This window comes from Solenopsis invicta, chromosome 8, assembly GCF_016802725.1.
Source record: "Solenopsis invicta isolate M01_SB chromosome 8, UNIL_Sinv_3.0, whole genome shotgun sequence".
Classification (NCBI taxonomy): Eukaryota; Metazoa; Arthropoda; class Insecta; order Hymenoptera; family Formicidae; genus Solenopsis; species Solenopsis invicta.
In genome coordinates, this window is record NC_052671.1 from 3566019 (window position 1) to 3580671 (window position 14653).

Below are 14653 nucleotides of genomic sequence, written 5' to 3' on the forward strand. Positions count from 1 at the left end.
AGGGCAAAAGACGAGAAGAGAAGAGACAGAAAGGAGAAAGAGAGAGAGAGAGAGAGAGACGGAGAAGAGATCGTTAGGCGTCTTACGTCTTGCATCCTGCCAGGACGACGGAGGCTTTATCGTGCACCGTTGCACGTACAGCGTGCCCCTTCTGCTCCTCCGGTACATGTATGCGCGAGAACGTACAGTAGGGTGGTTTTGGCAGGGCCACCTTCCCGCGTCTCGACCCCGAAAACCACCCCCTCGCTGGTAGCGAGGGTCACAAGCCGGCGTTGCATCGGTTCAAGGCGTCCTCCGTCCCGACAACATGGCGCTGATTCGCATCTCGTCTTCTCGTATTTTCCCCTGTTATTCGAGAAATAACGTCTAACGTATCAAACAGCGGCTGGCAAAAATGTCAATTGGCATCAAAGTCTACGAAAGTGTGAGAAAATGTTGACGTAGATACGTTACATGGACGAACTTACTGCTCGTATTACATTCAAGATGGGAGCTATACGCCGCGCAGGCAAATAGAATTCTCGCGAGATATAAAATATTCTCGAATAATTAGACAGAATTATAATTTCCATTGACAATATTGACAATATAAGGATACACGAGACTGTTCCCTACTCGATGCCTCGAATTGTCTCCAAGTTGTTATCGGTTGTGGCTTTTTCCGAGACTCGTGTAAGGAGCGGAAATTAGAGAAACTTCCGAGAGATCGAGTGGCTCGAGCACTTCCCTAGGTACTTCCCCGACGAGCAAGTTCGAAACTGCTTCGTTGGGTATTCCTTATTGACTGGCAGGCAGTGGGAACGGGACATCTTGTGGCACGCCAGGGGAGGTATTGCTTAGGCAACTTCAAATTAATTTCAAACGCAGAGAGAAACAATACTTAGTACCGATGCAAGTCTCGCGTCGCGTACTGCGATCATTATTTTTTTTCACAGAAATTCCAAGTACCAGAAGAAGATTCTATCGTCGCAATTGCCGCGATTTCAAAACCAATAACGTGGAATTTTAAAACACGGTTCTAATGGATTCTGTTAATTTCTATAAAATCAAACTGAATTTAAAATACATAATTGGTAATGACAAAATTTTCTACGTTTAAAAACCGAGTAGAAGTGTGGTCCTAATGGTTCCTTGATAATAAATATATTTCATCGATACATCTATTCGATATTGAAGAGTTGAAATTTTCTTAATGAAAATTCTGCAGCGTGTAAAGGATTAACGTGCACGCGGAGGTATTAATTGCACACATAGTAGCGAATACCGTTTGGCGAAATACGCGAGTGCGATGTTAATGGAATTCGACCCGGACGAGGTGGTTTCGAGATTCCATCTACCAGAACAGGGAGAAAGGCAAGGAAATGCGAACCGCCGCGCGAAACGAGAGAGAGAGAGAGAGAGAGAGAGAGAGAGAGAGAGAGAGAGAGAGAGCTCATGTAATTACGACGTGAAGACTCGGTGAGGCTGCTGCAGTTTCGTACTTTGGTAAGGACGCTCCCGTGCCGGCAAGTGCAGGCACTCGTGCAGCCCTGAGGACACGAAACATCCTTTCTGGAGGTGCCTCCGGGTCTCGTTGAGCACGGGGTCTCCTCTATTCCACGAATACTCTTGCACACTTAATCGTGTCGCATCTTGTTCGCCGATACTCACGGATGCGCGCGCAAAATTCGGTGTACTGACGTAAAAGTTGGCGTTAGTTCTTGGAGAATTAAACTAGCCCAAAGTCTTCCCGTACTGACGCTTCTCTACTATATCTCTCTCGAAGAAACGTTTAATAAGAACGTGTAATAGCGGTAAACTCTGATACTAGCGTGTACGATGAGATGCGAAATTTTATTTACGTTTCGCAGTTAACTCGATAAGAGACAAAGAACTGTCGCGATGAAATTAAACACGGTGAAAGTAATTAACGCAATAGTCGCGTAAAGTTATGCAATTATTAATTGTTTTTTTAAAAAGGTTTGAAACATTTGTGCTCATGCAGAGTATTTAAAAAAATTAATTCTAATAACGAGTGAAAATGGAATTGTATTTTATCTAGAGTGCTCTCCTTAATGTTATTAGATTCTATGATTCTAGAGGTAAATCTGTATGTCATAATTGCATCCGCGATTCCGTGATAAAAATGCATTCCGAAAACGAGATCGCGATCTAACTATCTATAATCTATTGTTAGAAATAATTTATTCACATAAAGTATATACCTCGAAAAACCGGCTCAATTCGATCAGCTATTTAAAACAATGTTACCCCAAAACCAAAATTTAATCTCAACGAGATCTGGTGCAAATCTCACGATAAATGCAGCGATTTCAGATTTTCGATTGTCAAACTGTAACGATATTTTCAGCTTCCTCGCTCGTTACGGTTTCTTCTACCGCTTCCATTACTACTTTCTACCGATCATCCTACCAGGCGACAACGCCGGCGCCGGGATTTCGCCCGGTGGCGCGATGTCGCGAGAACATCGAGGAAACTCGACGCGTAATACGTTATTCACGCGCGGCACCCGGCGTCGTCATTTATTAACAATTTGCTACGCTCGCGCGATGCACGCGAGCTCGAGAAGGGATTCCGCGCGCGTTACGAGAGCATCGCGGTGCGAAATATTATCCACGCGGTCGGTCGGTCGAACGTCCCGACGTTCGATGATGACGAACGACTTCAAAGGCGGAGGAACCGACGATTTCCGCTCGGGGGACGACGAATCTCCTCGCTCCCCCGCTTCCCGCCACTCCGTCACCACCCTCCGCGACTGGGAATCCATGTGCATGGGAGATCCCGTAGGATCAGGGTCTCTGGCCGTCTTAACCGGCAACACGATGGATCCCCTCTTTGGCAAGCCCAGAAGGTTACCATGACGACCAACACGTGACGTAACCACCCACCGCCGTGCCCGCTGAAACAAATGAAGGCACGTCCTTCTACCACCCCCGCAGCCCCTGGCCACTGCCGCCGCCACCGCCTGGCCTTTCTCCTCTTACACCTTCTGCCACTATACCCTGCTCTTTCCCTCTCTCTCTCTCTCTCTCCCTCATTCTCTATCTCTCTGTTCTTGCGCTTCCACCTTCCGAGATCACCGCAAGAGAATGTGGTCCTGGGTGTAGGACGACATGTGGTGGCAAAGAGAGTGCGGAGAGAAACGCGGGGAACAAACGCTGTTAGGCGAAATTGAAAGGATCGCGACCTGAAGGATATCCGTTCTGATCCATGGATATCGGAAAGAGAGAGAAATAGAGAGAGAGAGAGAGAGAGAGACTATGCTCCGATCGATAATTTTGTAAAATTATGTAATGAACGTGTACGATGTATTCTAGATTTTTAATGAGGATGACAAAATAGCGTAAAAAATACATTTCCATTGCAGATCGATGGTTTGTCGCCAGTCACCATCATTTTATACTATAAAAAAATATATCGTATATATCATCATCGTAAATACATATGGTACATTTGCGTGATAAAAAATGTAGCTGTTATATGAAGAAAGTTGCATTCATCACTTTTAATGAGAAATTTAACAATTACTAGTTGTTTTCAAAAAGTTGAAACATTTATCTGTATGAGCATTTAGAAAAAAAAAATAAATTTTAATAATGAGTAAAGATGGGGGATTGTATTTTATCCAAAACGTTCTCCTTAGCAAGGATGTTATTAGATTGTACGCTCATAGAGATCAATTTGCATGTCATAATTACATCACAATTCTACAATAAAAATCTTATACATCCTGAAAATGAGACGATTTAGCTGTTGCGTCTATAGACCTCCGTTACAAAAATAATTTATTTACATAAAATATCTTTTTAACCATAGTGTACTATGAAAAATACATGCTAGTACTATAACGTATTGCGGTTAGCTATATTATTTAAACCATAGTTTAATGACATTATTGCTATTACATTACAGATTATTACTATTGCCACTGTTTCTAATTCTGTTTAATTTCATTATGGTTTGCATACATGTAATTAACAAAAACCACAATTATAAATCTTTTCTCGACTTTTGATATTTTCATTTTTTTCTCAAATGTTGAGCGAGTAAAAAAAAAGACGCCGCGCAAGTCGAAAAGAGGAACCTTAAGGTATAATGTAAAATCATGTCTATCATTTCTTTCGGTGTATCCACAAGGCACGCCGTCTCATCCTCGTTTGATTTTGTTCTGCCCTTTCTGATTTCGCCCGGGTACACCTTCGCCATTTTCCCGACGCGACGCCGCCGGAGAGGATTCGATTCCGTACTCCCAACACGCTCCGATTTTTACGAAGTCTTTTTACCGATTTTACCATTCCCTCTGTCTTTATCTTCCTTGCCCTCTTACCAGCCTCTTTCTGCAATCCGTCGGATCCAGGACGTTCGGCGGGAATACGTAACGAGAGGACGCGCGAAAAGACAAACTTCGAATCAGGGTGCCCGAAGGGACGGAAGTCCTCCGGCCGACGAAGGGTAAAAGGGCGGAAAAATCTCCTGAATCTTCCGTCGAATCTACCACTGGCTTCAAATGATTTCCTCTCTGTCCATCCTTTATCATCGACAGGCGAAATTTCTTGAAAGAAATTTGTGCAAATTCTCGCAACATGACTATTACGAAAGGAGTTGAAAGAGTGCATCTGTGTTCCTTAAATTTTATACAAGAAATAAAAATATATTAACTACGAGTTTATATTTAAGTTTATTGTTAAGATTTATTATGTATTAATTATAAAAGTTTTGTACACCGTTATTGCATACTAATCGTTTGAAAATATTTAGAAGGCACGGATAAAATGATGTATGCTTTTATATATCAGAATTATGATTCAAAGATGAATTATGGTTACGTAGTACAGCATTTTATTTTCTCTGCAATTTTAATTCTGTTTAAGTTTGTACAAATTGACACAACATTACCTGCCACAAATACATTCAATATCTTATTCTCCGTACATAATACCCGTCTTTGTACTAATTAAGAAGTAAGAAAAACAGTGCGTTTCAAATAATCATTAATTGTAGCAAAATAGAGTCGCAAACAAGTCGCATGTAGAGTTGTAATTTTCTAATATAATTTTGAACGAAATGTATAGTCTCTCTTATCGACATGCACGAGATACCTCGCGAAAAATTCTGGCAGGCTTTAGCGTACAAACAGGGATAACTCGGGGCCGAGGAAAAGGGAGCAGAAATTTCCGTATTAACAGCCGCCTTTGATGAAATTCGCCCTTCGATTTCTTCCAGCCCATCGCTCTCCCCGCCTCGCGTGCACGCTCGTATGCGTGCACGGCCTCTTATTCTTCTTTCTTCTTGAAGCAATATGACGCGTCGGAAGAACGTCTTGGCGCCGCGTGCACGTGACACGCTCGAATACGCGCGATTTCCTACGGGGGGTCAATTTCCCCCGTAAGCTACGTCGAGAGTCGCGCGAGCCCACGGCCGTGGAATTTCGCCCGAGTCTGACGTAAAAAGCGGAAAGAGAACTAATTCTTGATAATAAAGAACGATCTGTGACTTCGTGATTGCCTGACGCACGAGAGGATAAAGTTCGTTTGAAAGGTTTTCTTATTTTAGACAATTCTCCTCGTCGATTTTAGGGAAAAGGGAAATATTTTTGTCGTAAGTTCGCCAAAAGAGAAATGGATTTTTAATAACGGGTATTATGGCAATGTTTGAACACTAATAATAGAATATGGCATGTGATTTTTTCAATGATAAAGACGTTTAATTTAAAATTTAAACAATGATGTTTTTATAGAATTTAATCTTCTAAAGAATTTGATAATTTTAAATTTCAGTATATGCTATATATTTTTATTCCGACATTATAATAGTTATATAAAGAGTAATACGATTGTTTCGACAATAATAATATTAAACAATTTTAATTTTTAGTTTGAAAATATATTGTTACTTTTTGATATATTTTTTCCTCTTAATTCAAAATTGTTGTATAAAATAATGAGATTTTTTTTTGATAAAACTATGTAAAATTCTTCATATAAACAAGCTGTCTTTTTAGCATTAAAGATCATACAATCTCATTTTAATTACATTTAACATTTTAACAATAAAGATATTCTCAAAATAAGAATAGTCTTTTTCCTGTGACATAAAATGAAGATATTATTTTCTTTTTCCATCTTTTCTTTTGCATCTTGCCTGTTTATTAACAATTTACAACAGGAGTAATATTAATACATGAATTGCTTTAATTTTAATAAAATAAAATAGATTTATGGTTATACTTTATAGTACTCTGAAAAGTTATGAGATTCATTTGTTAGATTGTAGGTTTATTTATTAGATTGTAGATAGGTTATTGAAGTAATCGAAGTGTCAATGTTAATTGACTTTTGAACCTATCAACAGATACCAATTAATCAAAATATAATTAGCCGTAAAGCCAAGATGTAAACGATTGACGGGAACTCGCGAGAGTGAGACTTGAGGGAAATGAAGGGCGCCGGTCGTTTGTCCCGGGTGTCACGAGTCGAACTATTATCCCTTCAGATTGGTTATTTTCGGTAAATACCATTTTGAAAAGCCAATAATACTGTTCCCCATTGTACCGAGCTTCGTTCCTCTGGTGACGGGTTTTTCCTTCTCGCTCTCGCTCGCGCGCGTTTTTCGCGATCGCCACGTACGCTCGTCCTTCTCTCTACGGGGCGTCCCGACAACACAAACCGACAAAAGTAATCCCGAAAACGGCACAGGTGATGCAGCTTCCAGTGGGAAAAAAGTGGGTCCGGAACTTACTGCAGAAAATGCAGTCGCGAGGGGAACCCCCATTCTCCAATTCAGATAACGGGTTAACCCCTGTCTCTTTCGAAGGAAAGAGAGATGGAAACAAGCAAGGGGAGAAAGAGAGAGAGAGAGAAAAGAGGAAAGATATTTGAACGTATACCTGCAATTTATCGCGCGTATCGGAAAATCTGAAGAGGAAGATAAAGAGGGAGGGGGGGGGGTAGCAGGTAGAATGTGCGAAGGCCAATTTTCGAGTGGTGCCACCGAGGGTCCTACACGTACACGAAGAAAGGGTGTCGCTCCTGCTGTCGAGCAAATCAGGAAGTCACACTTAACGAATACCTGCGATGTCTCGCATAAAATCTATCGCTTTTAAGACTGACGGTATTAGAAGGAACGGAGTAAAAGTAGATATTACACTTCGCGTATCCAAACAAAATTATGCAGAGAGCTCACGATAAAGGAATTCTAGATGGAAATACATTACATTGAGACCTTTTTTAATATACATTGTTATAAATCCTTTTAACTGTAAATTAAGCGACGCAAGACGCGACGTATCAGCTATAAGCTCGGGGGATCAATTTTACCACTTTTTCGAAGAACGGCGTATTCGATCGCTCATTTAAATGCCTAAACTTCATTTACCGAGGCTTCAACGTCAAGTTACAAGTCGACGTATCGCGGAAAGTTCCATAATAACGGCGGCGTAATAAACTTCGGCGTATAATGATGACAGCGAGTATGCATGAACTTGACGCATACTCTCGCGTGTACTCAGTGGATTAACATACGCGCTGTGTGTACTTTTTCATCGCGAATATGAAAACTATTCTATATGTATATTTCAGTGAAAAGATGAATCGTAGTGATTCACGAAAGAAGTAACGTCACTCTAGCGAAAGAAATTACAGTTCTCCGCTTGTTAAGACTAAATACGCAATTGCTCCTTGATACGTATTCCCTTTCTTCAACAGTCATTATTTTTTTGCTAAAAATGACAATATCTTTTGAACTAAACTTTGAAATAAATCCTTCTACAAAACAATTAGGAAACTCCACACTTATTTAAGTACTATATAATAAAATGAATAACTATGAGCGACACATTATGATAATAATCACATCGCTTTAGAGAAACATTCAAATTACATAAAGTATCGTTGAAAGATTCTTCGAGGAAGAAGCAACGAAAGAACGATGAACGAAATAGCCGCGTAAAATCTGAACGACGCTACTATAAAGAACAAGCGAAAGGAAGAAAATGAATGAGAGAGGGAGAGAAAGAGAGAGAGAGAGGAAGGGGGTGGAGGAGGGGTAGGCAGAGTAGGAAGGCGAGTGGAGGTGCGAGCGTTGAAAGAACGAAAAAGAGGAGCCAAGGTGAACTTCCCTCGAGGCGTCGGCCTTGAACTACATTTTTAATTGCGACTTCCTCGCGCAGCCCACCTTGCCCCCATCAGCATGCCAGCGAGCTTCTCTCTGGACGATAAGAACAAAAGGGAAACAGTTTTCTGTCGACGCCGCCGCAGACGCCTACCTCGTCACCCCCTCGAATCTCCTACACAGTCACCCCCTCTGCCGCGACGTCCGCCTACCGAGGCTCCCTTCCCTCGCACGGGGGCCAACTTTTGCCCCCTACCTCGCCGAGCTGTCCCCCGCCTTTCCTCATCCTTCTCGTGCTACCGCGGTCTGTCTGCACGGCCCACCCCTTTTCTCCGTGCAACAAGTAGCGCGTTCATTTAAGACGTGTCGGCGTTCTTTTGTTCGTTTTAAAAAGCCAAAGCACCAGCAAAGTTCCGCTTTAAGGAGGCAAGACCGTTATCCCCACCGCGAGCAAAGTTCAGGGGTGGTTGGCAGGCGGAAAATGCGGTAGCGTCTGTTCCGTTAGCTTCATGCCAACAGATACAGCTTACAGCTTACGTTCTCTGTCTTTTTATCCTCCTTATCGGCTCGTTATCTTTCAATCGTTTTCAGCGGTTGAGTAATGTACTGTTCGATCTACCAAAATTACACGAAAACTACTTACCACTTGTGCATTTCCGTTTGTCGTACAATGCACTGAAGCTACGTAAAAATATACGTTACAACGTGAGCTATCGAAGAAGCATTAACCGATCGTAGTATTCGTATTATAAAAAATGCCTGTGAGAAAAGATAAAGGGATTAAAAGTGGGGCAGGTTGTATTCTCGGGAAGGGTATCTTGGCATATGGCTGCCGCCGGCTATCCACCTAGTTAGCGTTAGCTTATGCATCCGCGTTCCGGTATACTTGGCGTGGAACGCTATACGACCGGAGACGGTCGTCCCAGCATCCCATTGAGATCCATTCAATGGACCATCGCGCTTCGTTAACCAGTCTGTCGCATTTTTTTTTACCTATCACCTATATAACCTTCCCGCGGAAGGTACAACCCTTTTTCTCGCAATTTGAATACATTGTACCCTCAGCCAACATACCCTCAGCCAACATACATATGTATATCCAACCGATACTCCTCTCCCCCTTCCCCTTTCTCTCTTTCTCTCTCTTTCTCACGTTGAAGCGCTCCTTCCTGGTTTCTCTATCTCACTTCTCTTTCCCTCTTTCTTTCCCCGCGATTCACTCTCTCACACATATCGCAGTTTCTACCTGGCTAACCCTACGGGGGGTTTTGTTGTAGCTTGACCGAGTTTTTCCTCCTTTCTTCCATTCTTTTTTTCCCGTTCCACCCCACTCTACCGCGCGCCGCTCTTTACAATGCGTCTGATTTTGATTTATATGACGCGACCGACAGCTCAAATCACCGAATCACCGATGAGAGGGAAAGAGAGAGAGAGAGAGAGAGAGAGAGAGAGAGAGGAGAAATAAAGGTGAAAAGGGGTATCGCGGGATGCGTAGAAATTATAAATTCATGTTTCCCGTGTGTGTATAATGTACATACGCATATGGGAATCTGAAGACCGCGCGGCTCGTCTCCACGTTTCAGGGACCCCCTGCGCAATCCCATCCCTTTCCCTGTTTCCGTTGCCTTTTATGTCACCCTTTTTTGGTCCGGCGAATATGAAAACGATTTCGATGACGCGCGTCGCGCGGAAACGCCCGAGGTATTGTTCGTAGGAGCGTCCTCCGTCGATTGAAGCCACATAAATATTTCGACGGATGGATGAGCGGTTGGAGGAGTTCCAAGTTGCATTGCGACTGCAACTGTTTGGTTGAAAAAAAAAAAGAGAAGTCGAGTAGATACCAATCCATGCCAGATCACTATATTTATCCAAGATACATATTTTATCCCTAATTGCGTTGATCGCTATTTCACGCTTATGTATCTATCCTTATTGTATCGAGCTACGCCCAATTTTCTATTAATGAGAAAATCGCAGCGCGTTTCTTCATCCGCGACATGAATTACGTCGACGGCGCGCCCTCCTCCATCACATTTCATTTCGCGCCCACGAACATCCGCACTTCCACCGCAGACGTCACTCGAGAGAACCGGGAGAGTACTCCCCTGATCCGCGCGTTATCGGGACACGCGACACGCGGAATCGCAATTCGGAATTAACCACGTACATAATTCCGCATGTCGCGTCGATCCGACCTAACCCGGCCTGATTTGGCCCCATAAGCATCACGGGAATCATAATTCCATCCGTGTCTCCCCCTTGATGTCGTCGGTCCCTGCCTCCGCCTAAAGACGCGGCTGTGCCATCAATAACTGATATTCGTCTTCCGCTTAAAGACCCCGAGGTCCCGAAACCCTCGTGACACACATAAGCGTATATATACGTTTACGTACGCGTACGCACACACGCGCGCGTCTCACCTCTACGAGGAGATAGACATTAGCAGCGTCGCTAATGGGAGCGGGAAGTTCTCCGAGCTAGGAGAATCCGCCCGATAAAGGGTTAGCGGGAACGAAAGAGACTGACGGTCTCTCTGTCGAGAAGAAACAGTGAAAAAGACGGCGCGCTGGGACCGTGGTAGAAATTCGAGACACACCCTTTCGGAGACTTTTCACGCAACCCTTTGCCTCGCGACCCTCCCGCGGAGGAAACTGTATGCGAGATCTCCGGGTTCCCTCGTGTGTCTCCCTCGTTGGCCTGAAAATTTCGTACGTGACGCTACATCCGACGGATGTTCCTTGAGAATATATAGCTCTCCTATAGATCGCACTTCAAAGGATTATAGGACGAAGGGTTTACGAGACATCGAAAAATATTCCCATGTAAATGAACGGCGGAAGTCGAGATCAATTCTTTGGTTTCTTTGTAATCAATAACCTGAAAGTAACGAGATGCGTGAGAGAAAAATGCGAGACACTTGGCTTACGTTTATTTGTACGTTGTTTTGTATGAATGTAAATTAAAAATTCTTTTTTAATTCAAAGTTACTGTAGTCTCTTATGAATGCATTTGTTAACTTTAAAGTTATGTAATCTTTATTTAATTATTTTATATGTATTTATATTAAATACATTAATTTTTAATACACGTATCTTAGATAAAAAATTTATAATTTTAGTTATTATCATTCTTTTAGATATTAAATTACCTTGATTATTATTAGTGGAATAACGTAACTACTGACCATAATACTTTGAAACTTCTCAAGTGTTCGCATCTAGTAACCTTCGTATGAATTAAAAGATGCGTCCAAACAAATAGTTTTATTTGCGAGTTTGCAAATATGAAATTTACTCGGACATTCCAATTCAGAAGCGGTGGGAATAATGAATGCCAGCAGGTTTCGTTACGAGGACCGAGCAGCTAGCTAGAATAACATCTCTCGTCATCGCACAGAATCCGTGGCACAAAGTAGTTAGGAAAATATCTTACTTAAGAGAAAGTTCGTCGACCGACAAGGGAGGGAAAGGATGGATGCGGGACGCGGTAACGGGGCGGGGATCGTTGCAAGCGACCCTGGCCCAGAAACAAAAGCGAGAAGAAGCTTGTGAATAATTCAACTACGCGGGAAATGAGGAAAGAGTTCGTTGAGAAGTTTTCGCGAAGAATTTTACGCGCCCCGTGCCTCTTTGATCGCCGTGTCCTTGAAAGTCGGGGAGAAAGTTACGATTAAATACTTTGCCGTTTTCTTTGAGCCAATTAATTCTGCGAACGAATCGTTCGTTCATTTGCATAGAGTGTCATTGAGTCGTTGATCAAAACACATGCGATGTGAAATTTTTTTGAGAACGCTAAAACGTCTTCGTATCAGAGTGCTAAGTGACCGCTGGATTTTCAGCATTCAGCATCTTACTGATTATATCTCGTGTTAAATACTCATTAGGATCGACCGTAAAATTATCAGTATAGCCGAAAAGAACTGAAAGGGTTGCGGCGTCATAAAACTCGTACTCCAAGAAAAGTTTCTGGGGTATCCTCTGAGAGAAAGATGTATGCGCTGCAGGCGGGCGAAACGGGTGCGACTCTATGAGGGAGGCAGGCTACCGTACGGTAAAAGCATAAAACAAAGAGCCACGGGGACAAATTACGGATTCAAACGGCCGGCCTTTGTCTCTCGGTGTTTATTTCTTTGTTTTTGCGCGAGCTGCATTGTTTTAGGCTAGACGGCGCGAGAGAGGAGTGCGGGAACGGGTAAAGCCCAGGGCACAGGGTTTTGTGGGACCTCCGGCGGCTTTGTTACGTGCTTTACCGGCTTCTCGTCGCACATTTGCGACTTTCTCCCTCGTTCGCTGACCCGCTCGCTCTTCCCTCCGTTTCTTTTTGTTCGCGTACGAGCTGCACCGATCGGCAGAAACTACGGCACCATTGGACCCCGGGAGATCAAACAATTTGCCGTTGTTAGTCATCGACTGTTCGTTATAGATCGCACGTCGCCAAACAATAATGTTCTGGGAATAATAATGAAACAGCTTAATATCCGTTATCATTGCTTAATCCTAAAACTGATTAAAGTCGAATCGAATGGACTCTGAATATTATTACAGAGAGAAAAGGATTTCATTGGAATTAGCATTTCCATTTATTTGACTGACGGTCGTTTCAATGAAACAACATATATAAATTATTATTTGTTTGGATAAAAATGCTGTTTTATTCAAACAGTTATTTGACGAAAATAACACTGTTATTGGTCGTATTTATTGATTCAAATATTGATTGTGTTTGAAGCATTCCATAATAAATTTGTTTGGACACAAATAAAATTTATTAAGTAGAAAAACTCGTTTCTTTTTTTTGTGTAGGTTTAGAGTTCAAACGGCTTGAATATGACAGATATATGACAGCTACATTTATTGTTATATTTCCTTTAATCCGCGCAAATTCTTATCATTAACCCTTAACCCCACTGACTGGAAGTGTTAAAAAACAAAATCTAGTTTTGTGAATTTTTTTGGAAAAATGGAAAGAGATAGAGCAGTCGGGTTTGTCTCATTATAAAAAGTGTACTTGTCTCTCTTTACTATTTAAATTTTAGAAAAGTAATTTAAGAAGTATTTATAATTATAGACTACATTTCCGCTACGCGAAATTATGTGGAGCACGTTTGTACCCCACCAGTGTGGTTAAAGATTAATCCGATTTTGGTTTTAATTCCGATTATTCCGATTCCGTCACTCGTCGTCCGATCTTCGTCCGATCTAACAATACAGTAGCACATCGTACTTCTACTTCCTTCTTGCAATATTCACGTGATAAAATTTGGCAAAACCAATGGCTCAACCTGATATCGCGACTAACAGGATGCAGACGAGTTAATCTTAATACCTACGAATCGACTAGGTCGGACGGCTATTTCGAGCCGATTAATTAACGAGACTATTTGTCAGGCCGCCGACTCGAAGAATATAAATCTTTCAAAAGCGACAGAGGGGGGAGAGGAGAGGGGGGCAACGATAAAACGGCTTTTGGGAACGAAAGCCGTGAGAAGAAGCCGGGGAAGATAGAGGGCAGATGGAAGGCGAGTGGAGACGGAGCTTGCAATTTAAACGTGCAAACGCGCGCCTTCGCGGTAAACTGACAACGAACGTGACGTCGTTCAAAGATTCACGAGGCTCGCTCTCCGGCAGCCTCGAAACCTCGCTTTTCTTGCGCGGTTGCCGCTGGGACGAACGATAACGAATAACTCAACGACGTAAAATTCTGGCGACGGCGAAAGATGCCGAAAAGTCATCTCAAAACGGAGGCAAGGACGAACAACTCGCGTCGAAGATGAAGAACGCTAATCTGGATCGAATCGAATCGAAACGCTAAATGTAGACGAGACGATCTTGCAAATAGAGAAAAATTAATGTGCCATACGTGTGAGCGGCAGTGAAGTTATTGTATGAAACTAAATGGAACAGTATTATTAATTTTTCTATAATAAAATAATATTTATGTTTTAATAAAATTAAAACACGAGTAGAAGGCAGCCGAATATATGTCCTTAAAATAATGTGTTTTAATAGACCGATTATTATATCAGTAATTGATATTTTATTAGTTAATTGATGAAATATCATTAATTACTGATGCAGTAATCAGTTTGTTGAAACACTTTATCAGTTCCTTTTTTCAAGGGTGTACCATGTAATTCTTAAAATTTCTGTTTATTTAACGTAACATGTATTTCAATATTTTAATATAAAGATATCAGATTTAACGTAAAGTGTTATTAAAGTATAACTTTAAATTTGTTTCTTTATAGATACATAAAAAGCTTTTATAGTAACTGTATTTTACGTTGAGTATTTTCTCTCGAGCTCTTCGGCTGCTTAAAATAAAGGAGACACAGCTTATTATTTCATCTAACGGGGTTTAAATAATCATTGTTTTTAATTTCTATTTCCGTCTTCCCAAAAATCATCGCGATAAATGCACAAACTTGTTATCGCTTTTCGATATTTTCGTTCAATAACGCGACGTTGATGTGACAATAGCGATGCGGTTTAAAGGAGTCTTTAAAATATTAACTAGTCGCTATATCTTAAGTGCGTACAGATGC

General features: G+C 41.9%; 1 protein-coding gene across 3 annotated transcripts in view; it reads left to right on the plus strand.

Annotated features, from left to right (window-relative positions):
- LOC113003756 overlaps positions 1–14653 on the plus strand; it is a 241205-nt gene that overhangs the window by 197675 nt on the left and 28877 nt on the right. The gene's annotated exons all lie outside the window — the stretch shown is intronic.